The sequence below is a fragment of the Dromiciops gliroides genome, chromosome 1 (assembly GCF_019393635.1).
Source record: "Dromiciops gliroides isolate mDroGli1 chromosome 1, mDroGli1.pri, whole genome shotgun sequence".
Taxonomy (NCBI): Eukaryota; Metazoa; Chordata; class Mammalia; order Microbiotheria; family Microbiotheriidae; genus Dromiciops; species Dromiciops gliroides.
In genome coordinates, this window is record NC_057861.1 from 185,287,369 (window position 1) to 185,303,271 (window position 15,903).

The 15,903-nt window shown below is 40.1% G+C and overlaps 1 long non-coding RNA gene across 1 annotated transcript in view; it reads left to right on the forward strand.

Moving 5' to 3' along the window:
- The first annotated feature begins 1,484 nt into the window (after window positions 1–1,484).
- LOC122743767 overlaps window positions 1,485–15,903 on the forward strand; it is a 126,213-nt gene continuing 111,794 nt past the window's right edge. Inside the window, exons 1-2 of the long non-coding RNA XR_006355020.1 lie at window positions 1,485–6,262; window positions 7,396–7,615. This is a non-coding gene — a long non-coding RNA (uncharacterized LOC122743767). The remainder of the gene's footprint in view (window positions 6,263–7,395; window positions 7,616–15,903) is intronic.

Below are 15,903 nucleotides of genomic sequence, written 5' to 3' on the forward strand. Positions count from 1 at the left end.
CTGCATCTCTCACTTCTACCAGATTCCAGGTCTGCACTCTGGGGCCCAAGGAAACAAGCTAAATGACCCTTCTGTATGACAGCCCTTCAAATATCACATTGTCTCTTGGTCTCAATGATCTCTAAGTGATCTTTGAGGTCTAAGCTGATTCTTCTTTTAATGAGGGTTTTTTCCCTCTGGATGTGGGAGGGGAACTAGAGCTTGTCACAGTCTCTCCTACTTTATGATGATGATAACAGCTTCACTCAGGTCTAGCCATAGGCAAAACTGCAATGTATTTTATCATGGACAGATTACTCTGAGTAGCAATATTAACATTCACTATCAAGCCCACAATTCATCAGGCTGTGGTTTGTTTGTATGGGAAAGTGAAATGAAGAAAATGCACCAGTTGACCCCTTTAGATATATTGATTATTTCTCCCTTGTGGAGAGAAAAAGAATCTTCTTACCTGCTGAAACACATCAACAACTTAGGCTGAAAGTTATAAAAGCCTGGATGTTGAATGAAAGAGCAGTATATTTATCTTTAAAGAGTTTATTATTTTTAAAAAAACCAAAATTGAGATAGCTGTAGATAGTTCACAGCCTGAGGTGTAATAGATCCCTTCCTTATGTATCTTGTGCATAATGGGTGATTAATCAATGTTTGTTGAATTCTGAGGCAAGTAAGGGAATTAATTTTCTTGATAGTCTAAACGTCCTGCCCTTGGCTGTAAAGTTGTAAAGGAAAAGTTTTTCAAAACTTCAGCATTTACAAGCAGACTCCTTGCTATGTTAGTTGAACCATTGGATGAGAAATTACTATAGCAATGTACTCTTCCCCCACGCCTTTTCCACTCCAGTTATAGTCTCAAATCTGGCTGGGTACCATCTGGCCCTTTGACTAACCAAGCTTGAGTTCATAATGCAAGGAGAGATTGGGCAACCTGCCCTCCTTCCCCCAAGTGGACTATACACAGAAAAAAAAGCAGAAGGTGATCTCACAGCCTTGAAAACAGCCCCATGAAAAGTCATAGTTCATGCTGGATAAGTAGCAATAAATGTGGGGATGGAAGGCTGCTTTAAGAAAAAGTTGTTCTGAGTCTATTTGTAAGATTGGAATCATCCTTCTTTGATCTTGCCCATTAAAAAGAAGCACAATAAGGAAGGAAAAAAACATACTGATCATTCCCCGCCCCCCCCCCCCTTAGGTCCTATCTGACTCTTTTTGGTTGACTAGCCTTGTAACATTATTAGAACATAAAATTTAGAGCTGAAAGGAATCCTAGAGATCATCTATTCTAATCTCATTTTACAGATGATAAAACTGAGGTAAAATGACTTGACCAGGATGACTCAATTTCAGTTGCAGGCCCTGAATAGACTTAAGTAAGTCGCTTCTCTAGACCTCATTTTCTTCATCTATAAAACGAAGGGATTGGATCTCCTTACCCAGGAGTTCTTTATGCAAATGAAATCACGAGTCTAATCCCTAACCCTATGTAAGAAAGAGAAAACATATTGATTCTTATTCATTATTTCTTCTAAAACCATGTGAAGAAAATTCCATAACATCCACGAGTACTCTGTTTCACTACAAATTCATTGAGGACAGTACTGCATGGCTAAACATGTAAAGATTAGCATTTATTGTTCCATTAGCATTTGGTTTATGCAAAGCCAGGCCTCAGCTAAATCAGTAAACACACCGATACAGGAAATGGTTGAAGGTGAATTTCATCAGTTGGTATCCTATGATGCTTGTGTGGGCAAATTCCACCTTTAAGCTCAAGGTAGTTTGATGTTTTGTTTGGATGTTTAAATTATTACTTGCAATTGCCTATTCTTGTAATACCTTATTCTTTGATGAGGAAAAAGAGGTTGGGTGGGAAAAGGCAGGAGCCAGCTGAGCAACAAATAATTTTTTAGCCCATCTTCCCTATGACCACTAAAAAAAAAAAAAAAAAGCTTTGCAAAATAGTATTCAAGCTAAGATTCTCTGAAATCAACTCCTGGCTTTCATCTTGATGAACTGTTGGTAATTATAGAGTTTAAAATTACTATAACTATGAAAATGCCTTTCTTTCTAGCTTAATATGTAGGTAGATATACAAATAAAATGAAACATGGTAAAAAGAAGTGACTAGTAATAATTTCATTATTTTATCTTAAGATGTTCAATTCATTGGTGTGGAAGCACTGTGAAAGAGATTAAAAGTAAATTTCAACTTTAGAATAATTTTATCATTGGTTTCTTTTTTAAAAAAAGTTAGTGGACCTTTGCATCTTATTTTCTGGCAAAATGAGTTGATAATGCCACCAAGTACTAATTCATGAAGCTACATTTTTCTAATTTATGCCATCTATCAAAGCTTCAGTGTCATATAAACACAAAGAAAAAAAGCAAAGTACTCATTTTTGAAGAATTAAAATAAAAGCATTTGAATCATCTAAAAACAAAAACTTAAGAATTTCCATTTTTATGAAATGAAGATGATTAGTTTTCAGTATCTCCCAGAAAAGCAGCAACGTATCCAATTTTTAATTCCCCTATTAATTTAAAAATAAATATATGATTAGAATATAACATTTGCAAACTCTCTGGTCATAATACCAATTAGCCTGCTTGTACTCTGAATGTTAAATAGTGTCGATAGATGTCAGCTAAGAAAAAAGCTTAAGCAAAACCATGTTAATAGAGACAACTTTGGCTTGTGAATATTTTTTGAAAAGCCCTTTGTTATAAAGACGCAAGCTCCCTTCCAAAATGAACATAAGTATACCAAGGTCTATAGCACAAATACATGATATCCCATTAAAAACAGTATGGGAACATAAGCAAGGGTATATTTTTTATTAATATCCAGTATCTCTTTAATATTTTAAAATAAATCATTCACAAAAAGCACAGCCTTCTCCCTCCCTCTCACCCTCCCTCATCTCTACTTTTTTTTTTTTTCCTGAGAGAGCAATAAAATACTGAGTGAACTCTGGGGAGGTGAAGAAACTATATTCAAAAGGCTTTTTAAAAAAATCCAAATTCTTCATGTATATTACATAGAAAAAAAAAACAGAAAAAAATCGTTTAATGTATCTTAGAACAGTTGTAGCAAAAGATAAACTAAAAGGGCATTTATTCTTACCTAAAATTAGACAATGACAAACATAATGTGTCACATAAAAGATTAGAAGTATGGCTTACCTCTTGTCCTTTAACATACCTGTTAGAAGAGGGGGAGATGTAGATCTGGTTATAGATTAAGGAATACATCATAGCTAGGGTACTCGAACGCACATCAGCACATCCCACAGCTAGGTTTCAAACCTACCTTCCTCCCACACTCTGGGTATCCTTCAAATGCTATCTCTCATACACACAGACTGAAAGGAATCTCTTGAGCAACTTAGGAAGCCCATGTACTTACTGTCTTTGTGCCAATGTACCTACAATTCAAGAAGTCACAGGTCCTGTTAAATGTGATTACATTCTGTTCCCAAGCAAAGATTTATGCACCATACCAGCTTCTCACAATGGCACAATTACAATGAAACACTGTGTTGCCCATATTGTTGGGGGGAAAAGTTGCTATTCTCGTTCTATGATTGATGATAGGGAGAACACGCATGCATAAACAGAGCATATACATGCAGAAAGTTTCATTTAACCACGGGCTAGATGAAATGCATTTCTTATAAACGCTACATACACACAGACACATACACAAATTATTGGCTCTGTCTCCTGAGCATATTTGAAAACTGAAGGATATTGGAACACAGCTTGCCACAACCGGAATTATCAAAAGAAACTGCCAACCTAAAAACATAACATTTTAAGGAAGTCCAAAAATATATCACTTTAACTATGGATTTTTGTTAAGTTTGCCTAGAATAGAACCTCTCCTTTATCCTGGGGAACAGATGCTGTGGCTTCTATAGGTTAACATTAATGTTATAAACCAATCAACAAGATAATGTCCTCCCAAACCAAAGAATTCACCGAAAACCACGACAAGCCAATCATACCCCAAATCAGCTATATAAGTTTTAGGCATGGAAAAACAGTTAAACCCAGTAGAGCTTTCTCTGCTGGGCTTTCAGAGTTAAAAGGTAGTACCCTCTGCAACATTTTTGTTCCATTGCGATATTGATCCACGGATGCCAGGCTTGGTGACACACAATGGGCATTCAAACCACAGTCAGTCTTAGCAAATTAGGTAAATGAACGATCATTTGATGGTATTCTATTGTTGCTATTGTAATCACAGCAATTTTCACTGGTAATGGTGCTTCGTGCTGAAGTGCAGTTTTCACAGGATAATTGTGAAAGATATCGAAAGATTTCAGGATGCAGCATCTGGCTTTAAAAGCTCTTCACATTCAAATTGGCATTTTACTTTATCTTGAAAATTTATTAGAGATTCAGATCATGCCGGTTTAAATGGAAAGGTGAAAGCAGGGTAATTTCATTCTATGAATTATTCAGTCTCAGGCTGGTGAAATTGCCATCCATGAACTGATGCTCTGACAGTCTCTTTTGCAGAGCCTCCATTATGCTTGTCATTTTTATTTCTTTATCTACGATCTCTTTTTCAGTTCCTGAGCTCGTCCCTTAGGGCTCAGCTTCACAAACCAAGTATTTCAAATTGGCAATAACCTAAATGTGCTGCTGTCTCAAATCGCGGTCTCCACAGGCTGTCTTTTCCAAATCATTAAAACCCACATCCATGATGATGTCTTGTGAGGCTCTTCACTCAGATGAATTAAAACATACACACACATGCACACACATGGAGGAAACAAAAAGAGGAGGGCATCATATCGGAGAAGAGTTATGCTCCTGTAACAATCGAGAAGATAAAGGGAGGCTTTGTGCTGGCTCCTTTGTTGTCAATGTGACCCATTCTAGCTGCATAGCATCACGCAGAAAGAGACAACCGCTAAAGCAGGCTGACTTAGCACCCTGATTTCCAGCAATAGCAGATCAAGGACTCACTGCTTTGCGGATAGACTGATCCATAGAAATATAGTCTGAGAGACCAAGCACAATTAATAGCTATTTAGGAAAAGGAAAGAAGCAAGAAAATTGGATAACCAAAATTGGGAGTCTTTCTTTCTCCCCGGCACCCACTGACACAGACTGCAATCCCAGAGATTCTCCACTTGATGGCTGGTTGTGTCATTGCTAGTCGACTGCTGCCCTGCATCCAGAAAGGACTGGGATTGATTTAGGTCAGTGAGTCTGGCTTCTCCTTTAAAACCTTGCTCTAAGTGAGGCAAGCGAGAGTCTGCACCAGCCCCTACGGCCAGTATCTTATGTGAGCTGGGACAGTTAGACAGCTTCAGAGCTGGTGAAGTTGGCTGCAAAGGCCCCAGTCAGAGAGATAAGTGACAGAGAACATCGGCTCCTCTGTGATAGACTTCCTATTCCTGCGGGTATAGCAGCGTGGCATAAGAGACTATTCATACAAAAAAAAAGTGGTAGGAAACCAACCGTTCTCCTTCAGAGGCAGTTTGGGTACAAGGCTCCAAGTAATACCTGCTCAGCTGAAAATTCATGCTGCCAAGTTAGAAACCATCGTGCACATCCAGGCTGCATCTCTGCTCCTGGCTTAACAGAGGCAATCACTCCTGGTTTAGGAAAGGACCGACACTCAGGACAAAATAGAATGGGAACCACCATATTGCTTTGTGCCTAGTTCTATGAGTCTGCCTTGCCGCACTGCAGCAGGAAGAGCTAGCTGGGTGGTAGTTGTGATAATGTGGAAAGCAGCAGTTCTATGACAGAGCAGTCAGCTGACTTCTACTGTGTTATCCTTCAATGTCCTCTACAGGATAAGGCCAATTTCTAAGGTAGCACACCAAGGATGACCTTGCATGCAAAAGCTGATTTGACGAAAACAGCCTCTCCTGTACCCACTGCTGGCAGGCATCCCCTCCCATACCTAGTAGTACTTCTGGTGTTTTCTCAAGCATAGATTTTTTTGTCTTTTTTTTTTTAAACCCACAGCCCTGAGGACTTAACTCTTTCTGTCCTGCTTTGCAAAGCCTAAACATGTTCCCTGGGATGCCTTTTGCCATGTTGAGATCAGGGTACTTGCTAATCTGGTCAGTGGCTGTTGCAGAGGGAAAATTACATAAGGATTTCCTTGCCAGTTTTGATTTCCGAAAACCGCAAACCTCCGGAAAGATGGAGATGTCACCGTAATCTACTTGTGTCCAGCAACTAACAAGTGAATAGTACCTGATGGCATGGCAGCAAGCATAGGAAAAGCTTTAAGGTAAATTAACACAACTTTAGATTATAATGCCATTGGCTTTAGATTCTTGTGCCATTTCTATAAAGCCCTTTTCGTGTCTTGCTAAGAGATCCAGCTTGTACATTGCAGTGAATCTGACAACTGAGCAAAGACCTTATGTGGTGTTATCCCAATGGCTCGAGAATTAATAAAATGAGAAAGTAGTCATTATCAAGCATTTGTTTTAATGACTATAATCCTGCTGAATTAATTTTAACTTGGCTGCAATGTTTTAGAAAAAGTCAATTATAAATTTGCACTAACAGAATAATGATGCTTGTATTTGCATAACATCTTTGAGAAGATCAAGTCACTTTATCATAGCCTCATAGTATGCCATTGTCATTTGATATTTGTTAAGAACTCACAGTATCAGTTTACAGAATATCCATGACCACCTAGTGGGGACAAGAGTTCACAAAATCAAAGAATGTGGACAATAGAAGTTGAGAGTTAGAAGGGACCTTAGAAGCGACTGAGCTGAACTCCCACATTTTACAGATGATGACACTGAAGCCCCAGAGTGGTTGTGACTTGTCCAAGGTTACACAGCCATTGAGTGGCAGAGCCCAAGCTAAAATCCAGGCTAGTACCATTTCCACAACACCACAGTTATAGGTTCAAAGACATGATACATAAATATTCTATGCATGTGATGCACGAAAGTATTGTGCAAAGATATGTTAATTATTTTATGGTTTATGATTTTCTTTTCCTTTTTGTTTTTCCATTTACCCTCATTTGAGCCTCTTGGAGTGGATGCCAAAGAACGGGGAAGTTGCTAGATAAGAGTTAAGGGAAATAAGGACTGGGGGATGAAACAGCTGCAGGGTGAGGAGTATGTCCAAATAGAGTTAGCTCCACTTTTCAGCAGCTGTCATTAGCGGATCCTTCTAGCACAGCTTCAGTGCCCACAGCTGTTACAGGACTGGCTAGCTAGTTGGTGCAAGGAGACCCAGGAGAACAGCCAAGATGAAGACCGAGCCAGGAAAGAAGACAGAAGTAGAGAGAACAGAAAATAGCGGCTGAAGCAGGCTTGCCTCACCAGCTGCATCCCATCCTGTCAGGGGGTTTTATGTCAGACTCAGGACTCCAAAATGGTTGTTCTCTGGCAGACTGGCGAGACCTTCACCCCTCATGAAGATACCAGCTGAGTGCTGATAGGGAGACAGCTGAAAGAATAAACCCCGGACAGAACTGGAGATGTGACGGCCAGTTGTGCCAAGGAGAAGATGACAAACTTGTTTTTGATGTTGCCCACTTCCTCTGCTGATGCCCAGTCCTGAATGTCTTCAGCTTGCCATCCCGTGCTGAGCAAAGTTCTCCGGCAGAGACGTATGTGTGTTGGGGGAGGGGAAGGAGGGGATTTGATGAGGCTGGGAGTGGGAGAGTTGTCAATGCATTTTCTTAGTGTTTATTTTTAACTCTATTTTAGGAAAATTGTACATGTTCTCATTATGACTTAAGATGATATGATAAATACTAACTGGTCTAAAATTAGGGAGATTCAGTAGGGAGATTTATTTTGAGGACATTTGAATCTAACATCAGGAAGTTCTTGGGGTGGCATTTTGGGGTACAGCCACAGCAGGAATTAATTTTATTAACCTTAAGTGACATTTAAAGAAAAGTCCTGATGCTCTATCAATAAACTCTGACCTATGAGCCAGATGCAGAGCCATTCTGAAAGGAAAAACAAAACAAAACAGGTAGCACCACTCCTAGCTAGAAATGTGAAGTAGATGAATATTGTCTTTAGTGCCTCACATCTTACTTTTCTGCACAGTTTTCCTCTTTTGGTAGTTCCTTTAATTTTACTGCCTTGAGGTGACTAGTGCCCTCATGTTCTCCTGATCCGGCTCCATCTTAAAAACTTACCATCGAGGAAAGGGTCTGATAAACTCATTCACACGCAGACTTAATGGCTGGTGAATTTTCATATATTCCCCTCACAGAAGTGTTTACATTTTAACAGAAGAAAACATCTTGGGGCTGGGGGGAAGAATTTCTGGGTGGCCCTAAACTTATACTAGGTGGCACACCTACTCTCCCTATGAACAAAATTCTTTGGTCAACTGGTGTAGCAGTAACTTTGACTCTAAGGAAAGGCTCCCAAAGTTATTTATTCATAGGTTGTTTTTTAAAGGAGTGAATCCTTGAGATGTGGAGGAACCATTTGCTTTCTCTTTTTACCCTCCTTGCGGGCATCACTCCCTACTACCCTTCAGAACCACTATTTCTGTCCTTTAGAAAGAAATCTAAACATGGAAAAATTGGGTCGAAGAACCACTGAGTGTTCCATTGCACCTACCCTTCTGTCTAAAATCCTCAAAATGAGGTTAAGTAAAGGGATTCACTTTGAGTGCATCAATTCTTTCAAAGCATTTGTATACAGTTTAGTAAAAGTCCTGATGTAACTTACACGTGCTAATTTACTTCTAAGAATTAAAAATTTGCTTCTAGAGAGTTTGCTTATTACAAGATTACATCCCTAAAATAGTCAGAAATTCACCTAGATCCTAAATAAGGGGAGTTTACTGTTTCTCATCACAAGAACGATGAAAACAGATGAAGAGGAAATTGCTTGTTGCCACCCTTCTCCTGGGGTCCTGAGAAATTTGGGTAATACTGCCCTCACCTGCAGGGGGACAGGTCAGAAGGAAGGCTTGGATCGAAAACCATAGGGGTCATAAGGGAAATATAGGCCAGCGCCATAGTCTGTCTAAATGAGCAATGGCAACAGTGATAGCCAGCTCAGGTATTCCACATGCTCAAGACTGAGACTATGGCCTAAGGATGCTGCAAGCAGGTCTTTGAAGAAATGATTATTCAGCCAATGACAAGGATAACTAATTATACTCCAGAACTGGGAGGGAGAGTTACACAAGTAGCCAGATAACAGGTACTTGGTTTATAACTGTAAGTGATGGCGCTATATATAGTGTATAACCTCCACATTTGGTCTTCCTCATAACATTCTGTTATATGGGCCAAGTATTTTATTTTTGAATGTGACCTATGCCTGTTGCATAAAGTTCTCATGAGAATGACATGTCCTGCATTACTGTATATGTACCATATATTCAGGAAAATTGCTTGTGACTTATCACTATACCAACTGATATAATTGCAAAAGCACCAAGTTTAGTTTATAGAGACTGAAAGGTTTTTCCTTGGTGGAAAGATTTGAAGGGGGCATGTTCTCTTTGAGAACTCTATTCTCCAGAAGTCTTTGTGGGGCACTGCAATGTAGGGGCATCATCTGACTCTAGGAGATGAGGGAGCCCTTCCATTTAGGGAATTTCCAAATGGTGAGGAGGAAAATTTACAAGACAGCTACAGAATAAGAAGCAATCATTTTTTTTCCTTTTTTCCTTTCTTTTTTTGGGTGGGGTAATGATGGTTAAATGGGTCACACAGCTAGTAAGTGTCAAGTGTCTGATGCCAGATTTGAACTCAGGTCCTTCTGAATCCCTAGCTGCCCCCAAAATTACTACTACTACTACTACTACTACTACTACTACTACTACTACTACTACTACTACTACTTCTTGCAGGGCAATGAGGGTTAAGTGACTTCCCTGGGATCATACAGCTAGTGTATCAAATGTCTGAGGCAGGGTTTGAACTCAGGTCCTCCTGAATCCAGGGCCAATGCTTTATCCACTGCACCACCTAGCTGCCTCAGAAGCAATCTAGAAAAGAAAACACAAGGGATAAAGAGGAGAAAAAAATGAGGGCTGAGTCTAGCTTATGCCAGTGCTAGTGACATGAAGCATTTCCCCTCTGGCATCTAGTCCATGCTGGGGCTAAAGATGCTGCAGTTTCACAATGGATAAGGTAAAGTACTTGGAGTCAAGAATACCTGAGTTCAAATCCTGCCTCAGAAAATAACTGGCTGTGTGAACCTGGGCAAGTCATTAAATATCTCTCTGCCTCAGTTTCCTTATTTACAAAATGGACACCTACCTTCCAGTGTTGTGTGAGGATCAATTGGATTAATATGTATAAATGGTGTTGTATTTTTAAATCATTGGGGAACTAGGCTGGGTTTAGCTAAATTATTGGGGGACTAGACTGTGTTTTTCTAAAATATTGCTACTTATAAATTAATGGCTATTGCACCCATTTAGGCAGCAAGCATTTATTATTAAAGTATACTAAATATTAGTAAAGAATTAACCAAGGGGGCAACTAGGTGGCACAGTGGATAAAGCACTGGCCCTGGATTCAGGAGGACCGAAGTTCAAATCTGGCCTCAGACACTTGACACTTGCTAGCTGTGTGACCCTGGGCAAGTCACTTAGCCCTCATTGCCCCCCCCCAAAACCCCACACCAAACAAACAAGAATTGACTGAGTGGCATTTAACACATGCAGAAAACTCCCCAGTACCATTTTGTCTCTACATTACCTATTCTGTCCTAAGAGGAGAGTGCTCATCAACCTGACAGCCTTCTAAGCCTAGAGTGTGAGCCAAGAATGGTGTTCGCCTCATGGTCTGAGTCTTCCAATAGAGGTGACTCTTACACACTGATCAAAGCTAATTGGCTAGCATCATTCAATTCCATTGGTTGACTTGACCTGAGGGTGGCCCATATTAAAATGAGACATCAAGGTCTAGTGGGAGACAGACCCCCTGAGGGCAAAGGCACATTCAGATAGGTGTGGTTCCTATCTCCATTCTTTGTACCCCCAGCACAGGATTAGGCCCTGAGTTTAGCTGAACCTTCTGAAGGAGGGGTGAAGAAAGAAACCCCCCCAAAACCCCATTGTTAATAAGTATTTTCTCACAGTGTGAAAACTTTAAAGTACTATATAAATGCTAGATGATATTATTATCAATTGGTATTGTTGTCATAATATGGGAAAAGTAATACTCTCCAGGGAACTAGATAGCACAGTGGAGAGAATATTTGGAAGACCAGTTCAAATTCAGTCTCAGAAACTTACCGACTGTGTGCCCCTGGGCAAGTCACATAATATCAGTCTGCCTCGGTTTCCCCAACTATAAAATGGGATAATAATAGCACCTATCCCCCAGGTGCTATTTAGGGATCGAAGGAGATGATATGTGTAAAGTGCTTAGCTCAGTGCCTGGCCCATGGTAGGACCTTAATAAATGCTTATTTTCTTCCTTCCTTCCACCAGCATTCAAGGATAAGGCTCTTACACTCTTTTGGCGTACAGTGCTTAGCACAGTACCTGGCACATAGGAGACTCTCAATAAATGTTCATTTACTGATTGATCCCTCACCTCGCAGTGCCATGCTGATAAACATCATGGGGAGTAGGGACAAGTAGAGGACCCCATGGTTCCTGGAGGCATAGGAGGCAGGAGCTCTGAGACACTGGCTGTTTGAATGTTTGCAACCCATTTTAATCCTTCATTCTTTACTTTGCATTCTATTTTAGATGAACGTCCTTTGCCTAACTACAATGCCACATATTTCATTCTGCCTTGGCCAAAGGAGATTCAGCTTTGCTATTTCATCAAATGTCTTTGCTTTGAAATACATGTATCCTCTTGACTGATTAGTAAAAGAGAACACAGTTCACAGTTGCTTCAATACAATTACTGTCTGCTTGTCCACTTAGATGTGGGGATCTGTTGCTTTACTTTATACATTGTGGGTGTACTTTAAGCTAAAATGAGCCGTTTGGATCATTAACCTTTAGGACACTGGTGTGCAATGATGCACTCAGAACCACACCCATAACTCTGTTGGTTAAAGAGTGCTTCCTGACTAAAAGATAGACATTAAATATTCCATCAATGGTACAGTAGATTCTTTGAGGGAGATAAGGAATTTCTGCTAAATGATATGAGAATGCAGACTAGCTTTATTTCCTATAAAGTATCTCTCTGAATGAGAAGACTATATTAAAATCTATGGGAAAATAGGAGTTTTAGGAGATATATGGAAAATGACCAATAGGCTTCTCACTGAGGATAAGATGCTACAAAAAAGTCAGAACATTTCTGATCAGAGAAGGAACAACTAGACAGATTATAATTACTGAAACTGGGGAGCCATTGAAGATTTTTTAAGGAGAGCAACATTGTCAGATCTTCATTTTAGGAATATTAATTTTGGCAGTTCCATAGAGGATGATACCAAGAAAGAAGAGACTGAAGGCAGGGAGACCAGTTAGGATCTAATAGTGCAGGAGACGAGGTTATGAGAGCTTGACCCAGGAAGAAGTAATGTGATTAGAGAGAATGAGATAGATGCAGCTGTTGGAGGTAGAGATTTGGTAACTGATTGCTATGGGGGTTAAGGGTGAGGGAGACTCAAGGTTGAGTCAAGTCAAAAGTCAAAGATTGTGAATGTGAAAACTGGGAGAGTGTTAATGCTATCATTAGAAATAAGAAAGTTTGGAGGATAGATTTAAGGGAAAAGAGAAGTTCTGTTTTGTTTGGGACCCAGTAAGCTTGAGATGCCTATGCAACTTGAGGAAACAATAGAAATCTCTATCACACAATTCGTAATGTGGTACTGGAATTCAGGAGGGTGATTAAGGTTAGATATATAGAGTTAGGAATCATTTGCATTCAGATGATAATTGAACCATGGGAGCTGATGAGGTCACTGAGGGAGAAAGTATGAAGAGAGAAGAAAAGAAGGGCCAGAAGAGAGTTAATGATTGAGACGAGGAGGGTGATTCAGTAAGGGAGACTGAGAAGAAGCAGACAGACACTCTGGAGGAGGACAGACACTCTGGAGGAGGACAGAAAACTGTGTTATAGAAACCAATGAAAGAGAGAGAACAGCATGTCTAGGAGGAGGGGGGAAATGACCTCCCCATTACTCTGATAAGGAGTTATATTAGGTGATAAAAAAAGATGGAATGAATTTCAAAGGGAAATAAACTCTGGAGAGAGTGTGTCAAAGGTGCAGTCTGTAAGTGGAATGAGGAGTACCCCAGTTCCTCCTTCCAGTCCAGAGCTTCAGGTGGCACAAGAGAAACAGTAGGGTGTCACGGATCCAGTGTCATCTGGGGAGAGCACCCATGCAGGCAAACTTGAATATAAAATAATAATAGAACACTGGAAAAATATATTTGTTTGTGTATTTCTCCCTCTCAAAGACATCTCCAAGATTCTGAGTATCGACCACCATACATTTTAAGCATCCCCATATTAGGAAAACCAAGGGGATTTTCTCTGTGTTCAAAGGATTTAGAGATGGAAGAGGCTTGGAAGGTCATATAGAGTCCATCCTCTCATTTTCCAGATGAGGAAACTTCAGCTCAGACAAGAGAAATGACTTGATAATAGCTGACATTTACACAGCACTTTAAGGTTTGCAAAGCACTTTTTATGCAATATTTTTTTCTAAGTCTTTGGCTATGAAAAGGGGGAAAGATAGAAATACTACCAGTAGCAGAGCACAATTACATAGTACTTTATGGTAGGTTTGCAAAGCACTTTTCACATATCATCTCATTTACTGCTCATGATAGGGGATAGGTACTATTACTCCCATTTTTTAGATGAAGAAACTGAGGCTCAGAGAGGAGACTTTTCCCTGGGTGTACATCTAGCAAATATTTCAGGCAAGGGTCATATCCAGGTCTTGTGGATTTGAAGTCTGACACTCTCTTCAAAATGACATATTTCTTCTGTCTGAGGTTATATAGCAAGTAAGTACCAGGTACAGATATGAACCCAGCTCTTTTGACTCCATATTCAGTGCTCTGGCCAATGTATCATGTTGCCTCTTACTTCTTTTTCCTTTCAACATCCTCCTCTACCAAACAGTAATCATGGCATTTTTCTACTTCGGCTGATGATACTACCGTCTTACCAGTTCTCTAGGCTCAGAACCTTAGAAATATCTTTGATTTTTCACCTCTTACTTCTAAGTAGCTACCAGTTAGGCAGCTGGTAGCTCAATAGACAGAGCAATGGCCTTGGAGTCAAGAAGATGCGAGTTCAAATTTAGCCCTGGACACTTAATAGCTGTGTTATCCTGGGCAAGTCACTTAATGTCAGTTTCCTCAACTGTAAAATGGGAGTAATAATAGCATCAACCTTATAGGGTTATTGTGAGAATCATTTGAGATAATATTTGAAAAAAGTGCTTAGCACCGTGCCTGGAACATTGTAGGTGCTATATAAATGCTTCCTTTCTCTCCACCAAGTTTTATCAGTCCTACCTTTGTATTATCTCTTGCATTTATTTTAGACCCTCACTGCAAAAGCATCCTAATTGGTCTTCCTGACTCTGGCCTTTTTCCCTCTCCAACCCATCCTACACACTACTACCTGAGGGATCTTGCTACCGTTTGAGACTTAATGCACTGCTCCCTTTTGCTCAAAAGCCCCATTACTTCCTCTTACTTAAGGTGTAAAGGAGAGATATCCTTGCATTCAAGCTCTCTTGGAAGGATACAGAATCAGAATTTCTGAGTCCAAATTTTGGCTCCACCACTTACTATATTTGTGACTGGACAAGTCTCCTCATCTCCTTTGTTCTCAGTTTCCTCTATAAAATGAATGGGTTAGCCTGGATGAACTCTTAAGGTCCAGGCTTCCTCTATGACACTACTATTCCAGCTTTCTCTCACAGTTTTTCCTCATATACTGTACATTCTAGCCAAAAAACACCATTTACTCTTCCTTTTTCTATCTCCATCTCCAGAATGGATTCTTTCAGCATCTGTATAACCACTAAAATCCTTTCTCCACTGAAACGTTCCTGATCCCTCTCAGTGAAATGATTTCTCACTCTGCAAATTGTCAAACCATTTTCCCCTAGAGCTTTCTTTTGTACTTGTAACTTTCTGCCTTGTATTATATATACACTTAAATACACTCCCTCCCAACAAATGCTAGTTACACAAAAGACCATCATGGAAAAACCAGTGCACCTCTTTATCAAAGTAAGCAGTAAACAGAATTGGAGAAGTACAGATTAGCAAGTGTTAAGAGTAGATGAGGCCTTTGGCAAAGAGAAAACTTGGGTATTGGGGGAAGATAGTCCATTCTTAGCAATCTTTAGAATTGCAGGCGTTGGAAGGAGGGGGATGTATGTGTTAGGGGCCAGGTTTCTGACATCTGCAGTTCCAAGGAGATATCCTGTCTGCCACTCAAAAAAGTTCATACTTGTCTCTCTCAGTTGCCTTTCTTGAAATCTTCTTCGAAAGTGTCTTGTAATGCAAATATATAGCATTGTTGTCTCTGAGGTCTCACAGCCACCTAGGAATCACATCTTCCCCCACATATACAGCAGGGCTCTCCCTCACAGGAAAAAGGCCCCAGGTTTGGGCAGAAATGGGGTTTCACTTAAATTGAATGAAAATCTTCTTCCTTATAATTTGCTCCTATAGTCCCACAGCATCACTCTTATCCCATAATACCCCTTTATAATATGGCTATCATATTGTTTGTGTCCAACCCCCCCGTCCCTAACACACACACACACACACACACACACACACACACACACACACACACACACACACACTCCCCACACTAACCTTTTTTTTACCAGGCTAAACTTCCACATTTTTTCCCCAAGTATTCCTTTTTGGTGTGTGTGTGTGTGGGGGGGCAATAAGGGTTAAGTGACTTGCCCAGGGTCACACAGCTAGTAAATGTCAAGTGTCTGAGGCTGG